A 12,763-nucleotide genomic window follows, 5' to 3' on the forward strand; every position below is an offset into this window, starting at 1 on the left:
GTCCAATGAGATTAATAACATATATGCTGACAGATGCTCTAAATAAAGTGTCAAAGGATGATTCCCAGAAATACTGTATAAAACTACTGGGTATAATTGTTATCTGATAAGTTACTGCACATTACCAATTAGCTGCATATGAGACACTGAATCCATCAGATTTCCTATCTGTAAACTCTAGAGGATTCTGTAATTGATAGTCTGAATGCATCATTGATCAAAATGACGCTCTATCTAACATAAATGCACTGAAACAGCTATTAACAGGAAAAAATAGTATTTTAGACAATAAAATTCTCATGGCATAATTAAAGGAATTAAATATTGTACATGCACTTCAAAACTAGATAGAAGCAAAAGTTTTATCCCAAAATGTAAAATTGAAGATGCAAATAAATTTTCCATTAAAAAATAGAAATTGCTAAGAATCAAACCTACTTTTTGCCTCATAATATGCAATTAAAAGGTGAAAATGCTGACTTTTTTTCTTTTTTGATAGTAATGAAATTCACAGCAGCCAAAGTTTTGAGAAAAGATATTCAATACCAACATTCTGAACGTGTCCTTAGACTTCAGTGTAAAATCCTTAACTATTAGAAAGAAAACTATAATAGTCTTCACATTTCAAAGACAGAGGGCAAGGTAGTAAAATCTGATTGTTTTTTAACACATTCTAAAGTTGTTTATCTAGTGGTTTTGACTTTTGTTTCTAGCATTCTTTGCCTGAATATAGATTCTTTCCAGCGCCAGCAGTAATTTATACCACTTGAATAAGGTATATCACAGATCTCAGGGTTAGGGGAGGAACAAGTACAGCAGAACTGTTTTTTTACCACGACCACCTCCTAGTTATCCACACTCATCTTTCCATGTCAAATTTGGAGAGAACAACTGCAACTGTCACAAGAGACCACTGACAAGAAAATGCTTACATGAGCTTTCTCCTATCAGAGTGCTTACTTCTGCAACAGAAGGCGATGTAGAGACACATTCCACATCTAGAAATGTTAGTAGATCAAAGGAGAGGCTAAGGGGACATCTTACAAACTCTCCACCACTATCACTGACCTGAAAACAAAGTCCTGGATTTCCATCTCAGACTCCTTGAAATTTCTGGGTTCTGGTAAATTGGGTAACATGCTGCACTCAGAAATGATTTGGCAATCTTCATTTGAAATGAAGATGTGACATTTGGCTAGAAGTAATGGGAAGCCCGTTCTATGGCTAGAAAGGCGACTTCTAGTTGCAGAAAATGGCCAATACGCAAATCTTGCAACCTTTGCAAGCAAGATGCAAGATTGCAAGGTGGTTACATCCTGGAATCTGTAGCAGGCAAATCTGTCCATTTTAGATCATCTACCAAAATACCACTTCAGAAAAGCAGATAGACACGTATCACAATGGTTAGTAAGAATGTAAATGGTTTATTACGCTTACAGGAAACTTGAATTTTCTCGTTCGTGTCAGGTAAGAAAAACAGCAGTAAAGGAGAGGTTTCCTTACGAGGAGGAGAGCAAAGGAGTGAAAGAAGATGTAGGATCTGTCAGATGGGCAGGCTAGAGACTGTTTTTAAGTGAGAGGGGAGGTAGCACACTAGTATAGCTGTATGAAATCCCCCTTCTTTATGAGGAAACAAAATAAAACAAGAAAAAAAAGTTTAAGAAAGAAACAACAAACATAAAAGCGCATATTGTCATTTGTGCTGTTGGACTCCTAATAAATGCCCTGAGCTACCTGCAACACCACAGCACTCACCAGTTTGAAAGTCCTGAAACTTTTCCAGAGGCTGTTTTGTTTATTTCTGTCGCACTCAAATCCACTTTACATGGCACTGTGATAAACACCACTTTCACTTAAGTTGTCCTGATGGCCAACAGACTTAGTGCCAGATGCTCTCAAAATATAGTAAATAATTGTCTGCCTCATCCACTTCAGAAGCAGAGCTTACATTCTGTGCAGGCCTGCTATGTTTTCCTAACATACCTGCTGGTTGTTATTTTCTTGTTTAGTTTTGTTAGCTATTGGTTAACTGGTTATTGTTAGCAGTGGTTTAATAACATTTTAAGCATTTTGTATAATGCTCAATTATACAGCTACAAAAGACATGAAATGACTCAAAGTCCCAGATTAATAAGTGTCTTCAGAAGGATCACAAGGGCTTGAAATCATAAAGGTCTGATCTGAACAGAACCATCATGCTGGAATTAAGGTTAGGTATGGGGTTTTTTCTGTCTTGGAGGGAAATAGATACAGTGGAAAACGTATTCAGTTTTGTGGGATTTCTGGATAACAACACCGATCTGCTAATATGAGTATACTGGAATTTGTCATAGAGCAAGAGGTGAAAAAACACATCCAGAAAAAGTCTCTAAGACAGCCTAAAGCTCATTGTTGGTGTCCGTATGAGACAGATGTGTGTTCTAGTTTGCAAGTTCTTGACGCTCCTGGTCTAAAGTAAAATGTTCAAGATTACAGCTGAGAGTTTCTTGGGAATGAGGTGGCTACTCTGCTGAGGAGACTCACAGACACAGTTTGCAATGCCGGCTAGTTTATCCCACTGGTGAGCATCGTATCGGGGGCTAGCAGCACTGACAGGGTCCTGCTTTGGGTTAGGCTCTGCACAGCACGGGGATTTCTGTCTTGCTGAACCAGATCCACAACACCTGACCTCGATTTAGGACTGGTGCTTGCCTGTGATGGCAGCCTATATTATTTCTTTTTCTAGGTATGTGGGAGTGTCTGTAATAGAGGTTGCTAATAATAGAGTGCACATCTCAACACAAAGATTGTTATGGGAAGACAAATCTTATTTCATCTAAATAGCCTATCTGAAGAAACAGTTGAATAAAATCAATAAACAATTGATCTAAAGCTTACATGACCTTCAAACACTACTGTAACTATGGTTTTGAAAGTGTTGATTTGTCAGTGTAGATTTTTTTGTAATCCAACTCATGAATTTAAAGACGAGCTTTCAGTCCAAATGAGGACTTTTACGTTGCAAGACCTTTACCTCATTCAGTTTGACCGAAAATGTGTGAATATTACAAAACATCCTTTTTTTCAGTAAGCAGATAATGACCTGGTCAGAGAAAATACCGGCAGTAATTTTCAAAGGACTCTTCAAGACACTTGGGTTATGTCTAAGTGACCTCAGTGACTCACAGGACTCTGTGACCTCAGAGTAACTCTGGAAAACATTTTTGCAAGTCGAAATGAGAGTTTCCGTGCATCTCCCCAGAATAAGCATCCAAATTGGAACAACTGAGTGAACCCAGTGCCGTGGGCCTGCCAGGCACCTTACAGGAGCCACGCGCTGCATGGAGGACTGGACGGGTAGGCGAACGGCTGGCAGGAGCAGTTTTTTACCACAAGCAGTGGTGACACACCAGTGGTGGACACAAGCAGGCCAGGACATCAGAGAGAGGACCTGCTGCTTCTGAGGAGCAGTCTGGTGACCTTTTGCTGAGACAGCCCCCCATCTCAGTCCAACCTGCTCAGCTGCCTTATTGGGGTCTTGACTCCAAGGGATCTGGGGATTCCACATCTCCAACACCCACACCTGTCCACAGAGGGAATTGCCTCCTGAGGGCATGCCCTGCTGCAGCCACCACAGCTATCTGCTACTTGGGGCACCAGTTGGATCCCCATCCTCATGAGCGGGCTCCTAACCTGGGCTCTCTCTGCACCCACCACAGCTCTTCTCTTGTCCCCCAGGAAGTTGGGGGACACCCATAGGGCTGTCCATCACTAATTTTTATCATCTGGATGAAGCTAATCAATAAGACAGAAAATGGACTAACTGTTTTAACATTTTAAGTGGAGCTACTGTAGTTGTGAGTTACCGATCAACCTCTGTAATTAACTCGATCTTATTTTCCCTTGCAGTCATTTAGCACAAAGTGAACTCATGCTTTTAAAAAAGACACAGAGATGACTGTCCGTCAAAAGCAATAGCTAGTATAGGAAAAGAAAGGCTATCCCCTTTTGGTTAGAGACAAACCTCACTTCACGTGAAAAAAAGACTATAACAGTTTAATAGTTTTAGTGCCATAATAAACTGAAGTTATATTGCAGTGCTGTCTGCAGTGCCTAGTAAAAGCAAGCACCCCCATCTACCAGGGTAGACCCCTGTCTCCATATAAATGCTTACTAAAAAGCTAAATCACCTTAAAGGAAGGATTTTACTGTCCTCCTGCTAAATGAGCTTTATGAGCCATTTGCTCAGTTCAGTCCTGTATCTTGTCAAGAGCACTGGCTGTATGCTGCACTTGTCAGCATTTGTTCTCACCTTCCATTCAGTTGTATATTTTTATACATTGACAGCTTCTATCATCAAATTTAATGACTTCTTTTAGACAAAGAAATAGTTGACTACTGAGATCTTCTTTTATTTGCAGCAACCCTAACAAACCAATTTCTCCACAAGCCCTCAGACAATTCAAAAGCACGTTCAGTTTCCATAGAACAGACGTGATGCAGAAACCATCTACATGGCACCAGGACAGGTGCATAAGGATGGAACACAGAGGTTACTATTTTTATATATAAAATTATTATTTTTATCTTAGCCCCATTCATTTCACTGCCTTCAAAGAATACACTTTTTCTGCAAAAGATTTTATACTAAAATTTCTCTATGAGCCTGAATCACATCCGATGCACAGTCAGTTCTTTTGAAACATTTTTTCTGTTTCCATTCCATCCAAAAAAAAAAAAAAGTATCTGAGGTTTAGTGAGACTTGTTTCCAACTGTATAAAAAGCATTTCTAATATTCCTTGTCTTCCATGTTAGCATATGTTTTCCTCTTGAAACTTACACAATGCAATGCAGACCCTGGGAATATCCATGGATTTGCATCAGGACAAAGTCACCTTTGGATCTGCAAGTGTCAAGAGTCAACGATGCCACGCAAAATAAATGTGCAGAGTGTAGATTACAGTTATTATGATTATTGGTTATGAAAGGAAAGGTGTAATTCCCATCACTAGCAGGGAACCCAGTACCTGAAGGAATGGAAACTCTAATACTAGATGTAATTAAGCAAAATGTGCTTCACAGAACTGACTCGAGATTTTGGAACTATTACAAGCAGAACAATGCACGTTTCTTTAGAAATGTATTCCCATGGTAGCACAAATGACTGAAGTGTCACAGCTCATGATGGAAGATGTCTGAGAAATCTCTTTGCCTATTTTGATGTATAGGCCATTTCCTCAAATGCAGATATTTACTAACATTTTTTGAAGTGGCTAAGGAGAACTTCCCAAGGGAAATGCATACAGGTCTACTTGTTCTCAACAAAAGCTTTCCTCTTTAGGGCAGGGAGCAGATACAATGCTTGCAAAGACTGTTTTGTAAGAAAAGCATTTCCGTTGCCTGTGTGTGTTCCCAGCTGGTGGAACGCAGCTTGGAACAGGTCTCTACTAGACAGCAGGGGTGGAACAAGGTTTTGCAAAACAAAAGTTGGTTCCAGAAACAAAGAACGTGAACAACTGTTCTGCCACAAAAGAAAAGGAAATGGAAGGGGAGGTAGCTTCTTCAGGCTTTGTTGTAATGCTAATTTACAAGATTAACTCTCTAAAAGAGGCAAGGCGTCTGCTCCACCGTACAGCTTCTATAGAGTGGAAAATTTAACATACATTTAAAATACAGCAGCTTCACAGATTGGTGTGCAATGTTCTTTGTTATGCCACTCATGCAGTCATGAAAACAACCATATTAAGCCAAGAGGTCAATTTAATGCCTATCTCCAGCTTGGTTGTGAGGCCACTGTTGATCTTATCTTTGGCTTATCACATGATGCCATCTGAGATGGACAAGAATCTGGTTTGCAGCAGGTTATTTTTACCACTTATATTGGCAGTGATTCAGATCTCGATTGTCTCACCTGTATTACACGTCCACAGAAACTAAAATATGAGTTGAATATCCCTAGGCTGACCGCAAACAGCTGGTTCTCAAGCAAGCAGAAGGGCTCACATACAAAGAACAACCTGCACCTGACCTGAGAATAACTCTTCTAGTCACAGGGTGCTAAACAGCACTGAGAAGACGGCCCCAGGAGGTGATAATAATTTGTTTCCACAGCATGATATTGCCATGCGAAGCATGCAGGTAAGATAGGCCACAGCCCTTCCCTGGGAACTTGCTCACTGGAGCAGCTACAGGCTGCCCCCCCATGTTACACAACCTTTGCACTCTTCCTCAACGCTTCAGTCTGGCACAGAGCACTACGCATATATACATCACTTCACGGCTTATCACACCAGCTGGCAGAGAGGCTCCTGAGTGATACCACTCCCTTGAATCTTGTGACAGCCTGCAAAATGAACATATGTTGCTCACCTGACCTCTTATTTGCCTGTTGGAAATGCAGGTGACGATGTATGATGCAGCTTCACATATCTAATAAATACGTAACTAGCGCTAGAGCTACAGTATACAATAAAGGCATTTTGATTCAAGACTTGCATCTTTTACAGCAAACTATTCAGGACTGGCAACATTGCAGAAAATGGATCGTCTATTAGCAGGAATTACATTTAACTGGTGGAAAACGTGTAGCTCGTAAAAAAGGACAAAGAGAAGAAATGGAAATGCCCTTTCAAAAGCTTAATTCAGGTATGAGAAAACTATCTTGCAATTACTTTTGGCTATAAACATACAGTTATCTGATGGAATCCTTGCACGTGCACTCTGTATTGTTTTCATACAACATGTACCTGTTTAGCAAAGAAGGAAAAATATTTATTGTTAGTTAATAAACCAGCCTGACTTTATGCCCTTCTACTTAACCCAAACAGACAAGCTGAACTCCTCAAAACAGTTCCTGCAAGTTTCAAGACAATAAAATGTACTGGTTTATCTTTTAAAATACCTGAGACCTGAATTGAGCCCAGACTCTTCCAAAGTAGTACAGAAGCCTGAAGGCTGGCCCAGGTAGTAGGTGATCTTCACATGTTTCCAAAACCTCATCATTAATAAGCACAAGATGTGAAAATGTTTTTCCTCTTCTGGTTTGGTCTGTTCTCGTAAGCTTTTTGGGAGAGTTGTGGGGTTTTTGGTTTGGGTTTTGTTGGGTTTTTTTAATTGGGACTCTGCAGATCTTTTTATGAGAAATTCTGGCCACACAATTGTCCCCAGATCACCATGAAGTGTCGGCAGCCACCTACTCAGAGAACATGCAGTTATTCGACCCATGCGTCTCCTCAGCTGCGCAGCACGTAGCTCCTTCATACCATGCTCGCTTAGCCGGTGCGTTACATAAGCTCCCGAGGTCTCCAATTACTCGAGTCTATTGGACCTAAATAAATACCCAATTCTGCCCCCTTTAAGCAGACCACAAAAATTTTCCAATGTGCCTCTTCTCATAGTACAGTACTACCTTCAGTACAGGTGGCAGAATCCAACCCGAAGAGGCTCAGCCATGTTTATTGCAGATGGACAACTGAGCTTTGCTGGGAACTATCTCTGAAAGCGCTCTCTCAATTTACCCTGTTCTCTACCTTCAAGCAATCAATGACTAACTAGTATAATGCCACCCTCATTTTTATCACTACCAGTGAAGCCTATTATGAACAGAGGATGTGCTGTGTTACAGACTATCTGATTATTTGCTCTGCGCTTCTCCAGTGCTTGAGCTCACAAAGCAGAACCCATGCATGCTACAGCCAGTTGCTGTAGAGTAGCTGAAGTCGCTAATTTTTTTTTTTTCCTTATGGAGTTCAATAAAAACATCAGCATTTACAGAAATGGGTGCAAAGCCCCAGTCCTTCCATCTGCTTTCCGCTTTGAACACTAGTTTGGCTGCTGGATTGAAAATTTCAGCAATAGTATTTGTCCACCTTACTAATATCTTCAAGGCCTTAATTTAAACTCCATAAAACAAGCCAGGCTTCACAGAGCAGCAAAGTGCTCTTTACTCACTTGTGTAACAAACCAGGCTCATGAATGATTATATCAATTATACTGAAAATCCTACGCGCTATTAATTTAAGATAGGAAGTACAGCACTAAAATAAGATAATATCTCCTACTAAAATTCCTTTCCCTGAGGACTTTGCTGCTGTAGGCCCCAAAAAAATAAATGACAGGCAATGCAGTTACACCCTTTTTTATTTTGCTACCTAGCATTCACTTCGCAAATTTATAGTTTTTCCTTATCCTTTTTAATTCTGGGGGTTTTTTTCCAAAACATTAACAGAATTTTCTTACTGGTATACACAGTTTGTTACAGGTGTGGTGGTATCAGGATGGCAAAGAAAGTAGAGAGTTATGGAAGTTGTTATTGCACACAAAGACAGACCAAGGACCCCAAGTCTTCCATCAGAAGCCTGCCTCACCTCTGAGTGCAAATGCGCACGTACGTACGTTCTGGATTTGCTCCGAGACCTTTCTCCAGTCTTGTTTCTGTCACAATCACACTGCTTCACCGACTGTACTTGCCATCGCAATGGACCTTTTCTTCAATAGTAAGCACTTAGGATGGCTCGTGAAGAAGTCTAGGAGCATCCTCATGCAAATCTTCATGAAAATTTTGGAGAAATACTAACCCTATTAAAGTCAATGGTATCTTTGCCATGACGTTCATCGCTGTCAGGATTAAGCCCCCTCTTGATTTGTGCTGTTGTTTTGATGATGAGTATTCCTCAGAGGAGATTTTGCTAAGCAGCCAATCAAAATCATATGCAGTCCAGCCTCAGTCATGACTTTTCCCTAATTTGCATAAAACGACTCGAGATTTGAGTTTCTGTGGAAAAAAATAAATCAGATAAGTTTGGCTTAGTTTTAGGTTTCACTGGAAAAGTTACACTCAACTTTGGCATGTCACTGTTTGCTTAAAAAACATTCTTTCTGAATTCCACCACACTTTTTTTTCCTCTAAGAGTTTTAGGTCATTCTTGCTAGAGACGAGTGGATTTCATCAAGCTGTAGAACTGCTTTGATGGTCTGGAGTGTATTTTACTGGGTCATGGATTTGCTGCCTATAACATTTGCTTAAGGAGCATGTCATCACATCTCAAACAAAAACAGTACTGTCATTCGAGCACTTTTATCAGGCTTTGCTGTCCCGGTATGCAATGAACCACAAAACTTGTTACGTACACTTTTAAATTATTACTTTACTGGGATGAGTGAATGAAGTTAAATTTGTATTTTGGGCTGCTTTGCTGTTTTTCTGGCTGCTAGAACTGTGAAGTTTTAGGCTGTGGTGGCTGGCGGGTAGACCATGCTTGTCAGTTTTCTTTCGCCATCTGTACGTTTGTGTGTGCGGTTTGGTGTCCACATGGTAGGTTTTTTTGGTTTGCTTGTTTGGCTTTTGCACTGTGAGCTGTTGGATCCTTATTCAGTCTGGGTTCTGTCATCACATGGAGATGCAAGACCCACGGCACCACAGATGGGGTAAAGGGGTATAGGTAGCAAATAAAACCAGAGTTTTAAGTTTCCTATGGTATCGTCTTTACTGAGAATCTTTACATTGTGTCAAACACATACGAGTGTCTTTAAAAACTCAGAAATAATCTATGCAGAGCCCTATGCTACCCCATTCCAAAGCTGCTTATAATTGTCAATATATCTTCTAGTCTCTTTACCTAAGAATATTCTGAGAAACCAGTAGAATAAATAACCAGGGTTTATGCTGAATATAACAACATCAACTTCTATTCCTATAAAAGTTAGGAGGAGGGCATCTCTCCTTTTAGTGCAGATGAATTATTTAAAAGGGAGGAGGGGAGAGAAAGGATCATAACCAAAGTACGTGCCTTATCAAAATTGTCAGGGCTTTTACATTCCATTTCCTTGTGATAAGACTCTTGTGCTGAGCTGGTATTCGGAAGTGAGCCCAAAGGGCTGACTGATAAGTTTACATAAGGAAGGAAATAATCAATTTAGGGCTGTTACTGAATGAGCTCTTATCATGTTCATTTCCTCACTATTGCTTCTCAAGCTAAATATTACATGTTTAGGAGCAACTTCAAAAGATTTACCATTCTAGCCTCTGCATTTTATTAAGGAAAACTCTTTCAATAGCACGAAGCATTTGCTTGTACCACAATAAAAGTACAATTCATGCACTGACAAACTTACATTTTAAGACACTGACATTTATGCTGAAGGAAGCAATACTCTCTTGCAGGAAGACTACATTTTTCCAGCCCACTATTTAATATTTCAGGCACAGAAAAGAGATTTTAAAAGGTACTAATAAATAGTACACTAATTTCCCCTTCCACCTCTGTGGATTTTCCTCTCCTTCTCCTGTAATGTACTTTGTTTAACTGCATTAGTCTACTTTTTCTCCAAGAAGTATGGTTTTTTTAAGACCCTGATGACAACAGCATGATTTGTGGGTGCACATGACTTGTCATGCTAAAATTAAAAAATGTGGCTCTTATTTTGAGTCTGCATTAAACCGTAAAAAAAAGTACATTGTGTCTGGTAAGTGACCGACTATAGTTCCTTTGTCTACAGTGGCTTTACAGGGCTCCTGAGAGCTTCACTGAGAGCAGAATTGGTTCCATGGGATCAAAATTCAGTTACCGGGAGAGGGCATGGAGGGAGAGTCTCAACTTAAAAAAATTAAAGTAGCAATTAATAGATTTAAGTTGGTTGTATCAGGAATTGGTACTCAAATGTAAAACACCTACAGATTTAACACAGTACAGCTTTCATACGAACCGTTATACCAGGACAATATTTGCTTCTCCATACTTGATCTGGCTCATGCCTTGGTCACAGTCAGTACTGAGGAAGATCTCCTTAAGCTTAGCTGGGATGTTTATTTTTCCGCAAACACAGATTACATTTGTATCCTACTGTGTTTGTGACTGGATTGTGTCCAATCCTTAAGAAAAATCACTAAGATGCTAACACTGTCGCTGCTATAAAACGTTCTTCACTGATATGCAACCGCTATAGCAAGTGCTGCAGAGTATACCAGTTGTGGCCAATTCCCTGTGCCAGCAAATTTGACAATGATACTATGAGCAAGCTGCAACGGAGAAAAAGGTCAGAAAATGGTGCTTTGGATTGACGTCTGCAGTGCACTTATGTTTAGAACCAAAGTATGCAAAGCTCCACAGGTCATTTGAAAGTGCGGGGGGACCAAACCAAAAAAACCCTAACATCGAAGTGTTGAAATCTTGATAACACCAGTAGAGGACTGAGGCTTTTTTGAAGTCTCTGGCTAAGTTAGGGGCTGACTGATGTTTTGCTCTTAGGATACACACGAAGTATAACCCAGAGAAAGCAAAAGTTGTACTGGTATGTCAGAAAAATCACCAGCAAGATACAGCAAAGGCTATACCTGACCTTCTCGCATAGGAGTGCGTCTGCTATTTCTCACCTGACATTACTGGATACGGATCTGGTTAAGTACTTAGTTGCCACCTGATAGCAGTTGGCCTGAAAAGAACGGTGAGAAAGACCATGCAGTTTTCTATGTTTCTGGCCAACATGGGTATGTGGAACTCATCGACTCTTCCTTAGATTACTACAGTGCTTTCAATGCTGGAGTTTTCACAGTCATGAGGAACTGCAAAAAATACAGAAAGCAAGGGACTCAGTATTAAGTAGGGCAGCAAGTAACTAGGGAGAGTGTTCCCTGAGTACCTGCCCTCTGATCTCCTAAAGGACAGATCGTGAGAGACAACCTCTCAGAATATAATCCAAAACTTTCCTACTTCTTAGGCCTCTCTCTTAGTGTAGTACTGCAGTGCTTTTGATCTGAGGTCATGCTCAGACAGGAGCTCAATATATAGCAAAAGAGAGACTCTGGCAGGGCTTCCTCCCTGGGGGACCTTGATTCTGGAATTTACTTCTTGCCTTGATCCAGCGCAGCCTGGATTTTTGACCATCAGGGCACTTGGTAAGGTTCATCCATTCCACTGTGAGTAGCCTCCTTCCCAAAGCTACCATTACAAACACTTGCCTCGCTCAAGTTACAGCAGTGTTGGATCCAGGTATTTCATTCTAGCACATCTTTAATTTACAGGGCTAGGTTTTTTTTATGGAGCAGACCACTTCCCTCCCGGAAAGGTTATATACTTTTCACCACCTATAATGAATATATAGTTTAATGAATTCATCAAGAGCCTGATCGAAAGACCTTGAAATGAAGGGGAGTCTGTTCAACAGTTTGCTGCCTCAAGAAAATACAGAACATTCAGCTTGGATTTTATATAACACAAAGGATGATGCATTTGCATTTAACAGCCAATTTTAAGCAAGAAATTTAATGCTTCTCTCCCTGGGCCCCATGATGTATGCAGTCTGAGCTAGGCTTTGATCCAAAACCCTTGACCTAACTCTTCGAGGTACAAATACTACAGTGCAGAAATTGTTTGATATGAAACTGTTTCCCAGAGAACATTCAAATAAAACAGGCATTGTACTTCAGTAGGCAGTCCTATATGTCTGTAGGAAAGCTGACATTAATTTACAGAGAGGACAACAAAGCTGTCCAAGGATCATCAGATGCTACAGAGATGGGCAGGCCTTCCTGCTGTCCAGCACATCCAGTAAGATGAGAAGATCACTGAAGCAATGTGGTAATGAGTAACCAATTGTTTTGAGTGAGACTTTCCGTGGTACTGTGTCTGTACACTTTATAAATCATTGACAGGTTTGTTATGCAAGTGGTCCCCGGTACCTTGTAAACAGAGCTTCTCCATGCTCTGTTGATCTTTCCACTGCAATTTGTTGCAGGTCTAAGAGCTGCCTAAATAATTTCTGACATCTAAAAGCACAGGCCAGATC

At 40.4% G+C, this 12,763-nt stretch overlaps 1 long non-coding RNA gene across 4 annotated transcripts in view; it reads right to left on the reverse strand.

Annotated features, from left to right (window-relative positions):
* Positions 1 to 12,763, reverse strand: part of LOC129206102 (uncharacterized) — a 219,332-nt gene that overhangs the window by 32,655 nt on the left and 173,914 nt on the right. For 3 of the 4 annotated variants that reach the window (XR_008576985.1, XR_008576984.1, XR_008576987.1), the window contains one exon: positions 8,347 to 8,753. The exons of the other annotated variant lie outside the window; for it this stretch is intronic. This is a non-coding gene — a long non-coding RNA (uncharacterized LOC129206102). The remainder of the gene's footprint in view (positions 1 to 8,346; positions 8,754 to 12,763) is intronic. 4 annotated transcript variants of the gene reach the window in all.

The sequence above is a fragment of the Grus americana genome, chromosome 4, assembly GCF_028858705.1.
Source record: "Grus americana isolate bGruAme1 chromosome 4, bGruAme1.mat, whole genome shotgun sequence".
Lineage (NCBI taxonomy): Eukaryota > Metazoa > Chordata > Aves > Gruiformes > Gruidae > Grus > Grus americana.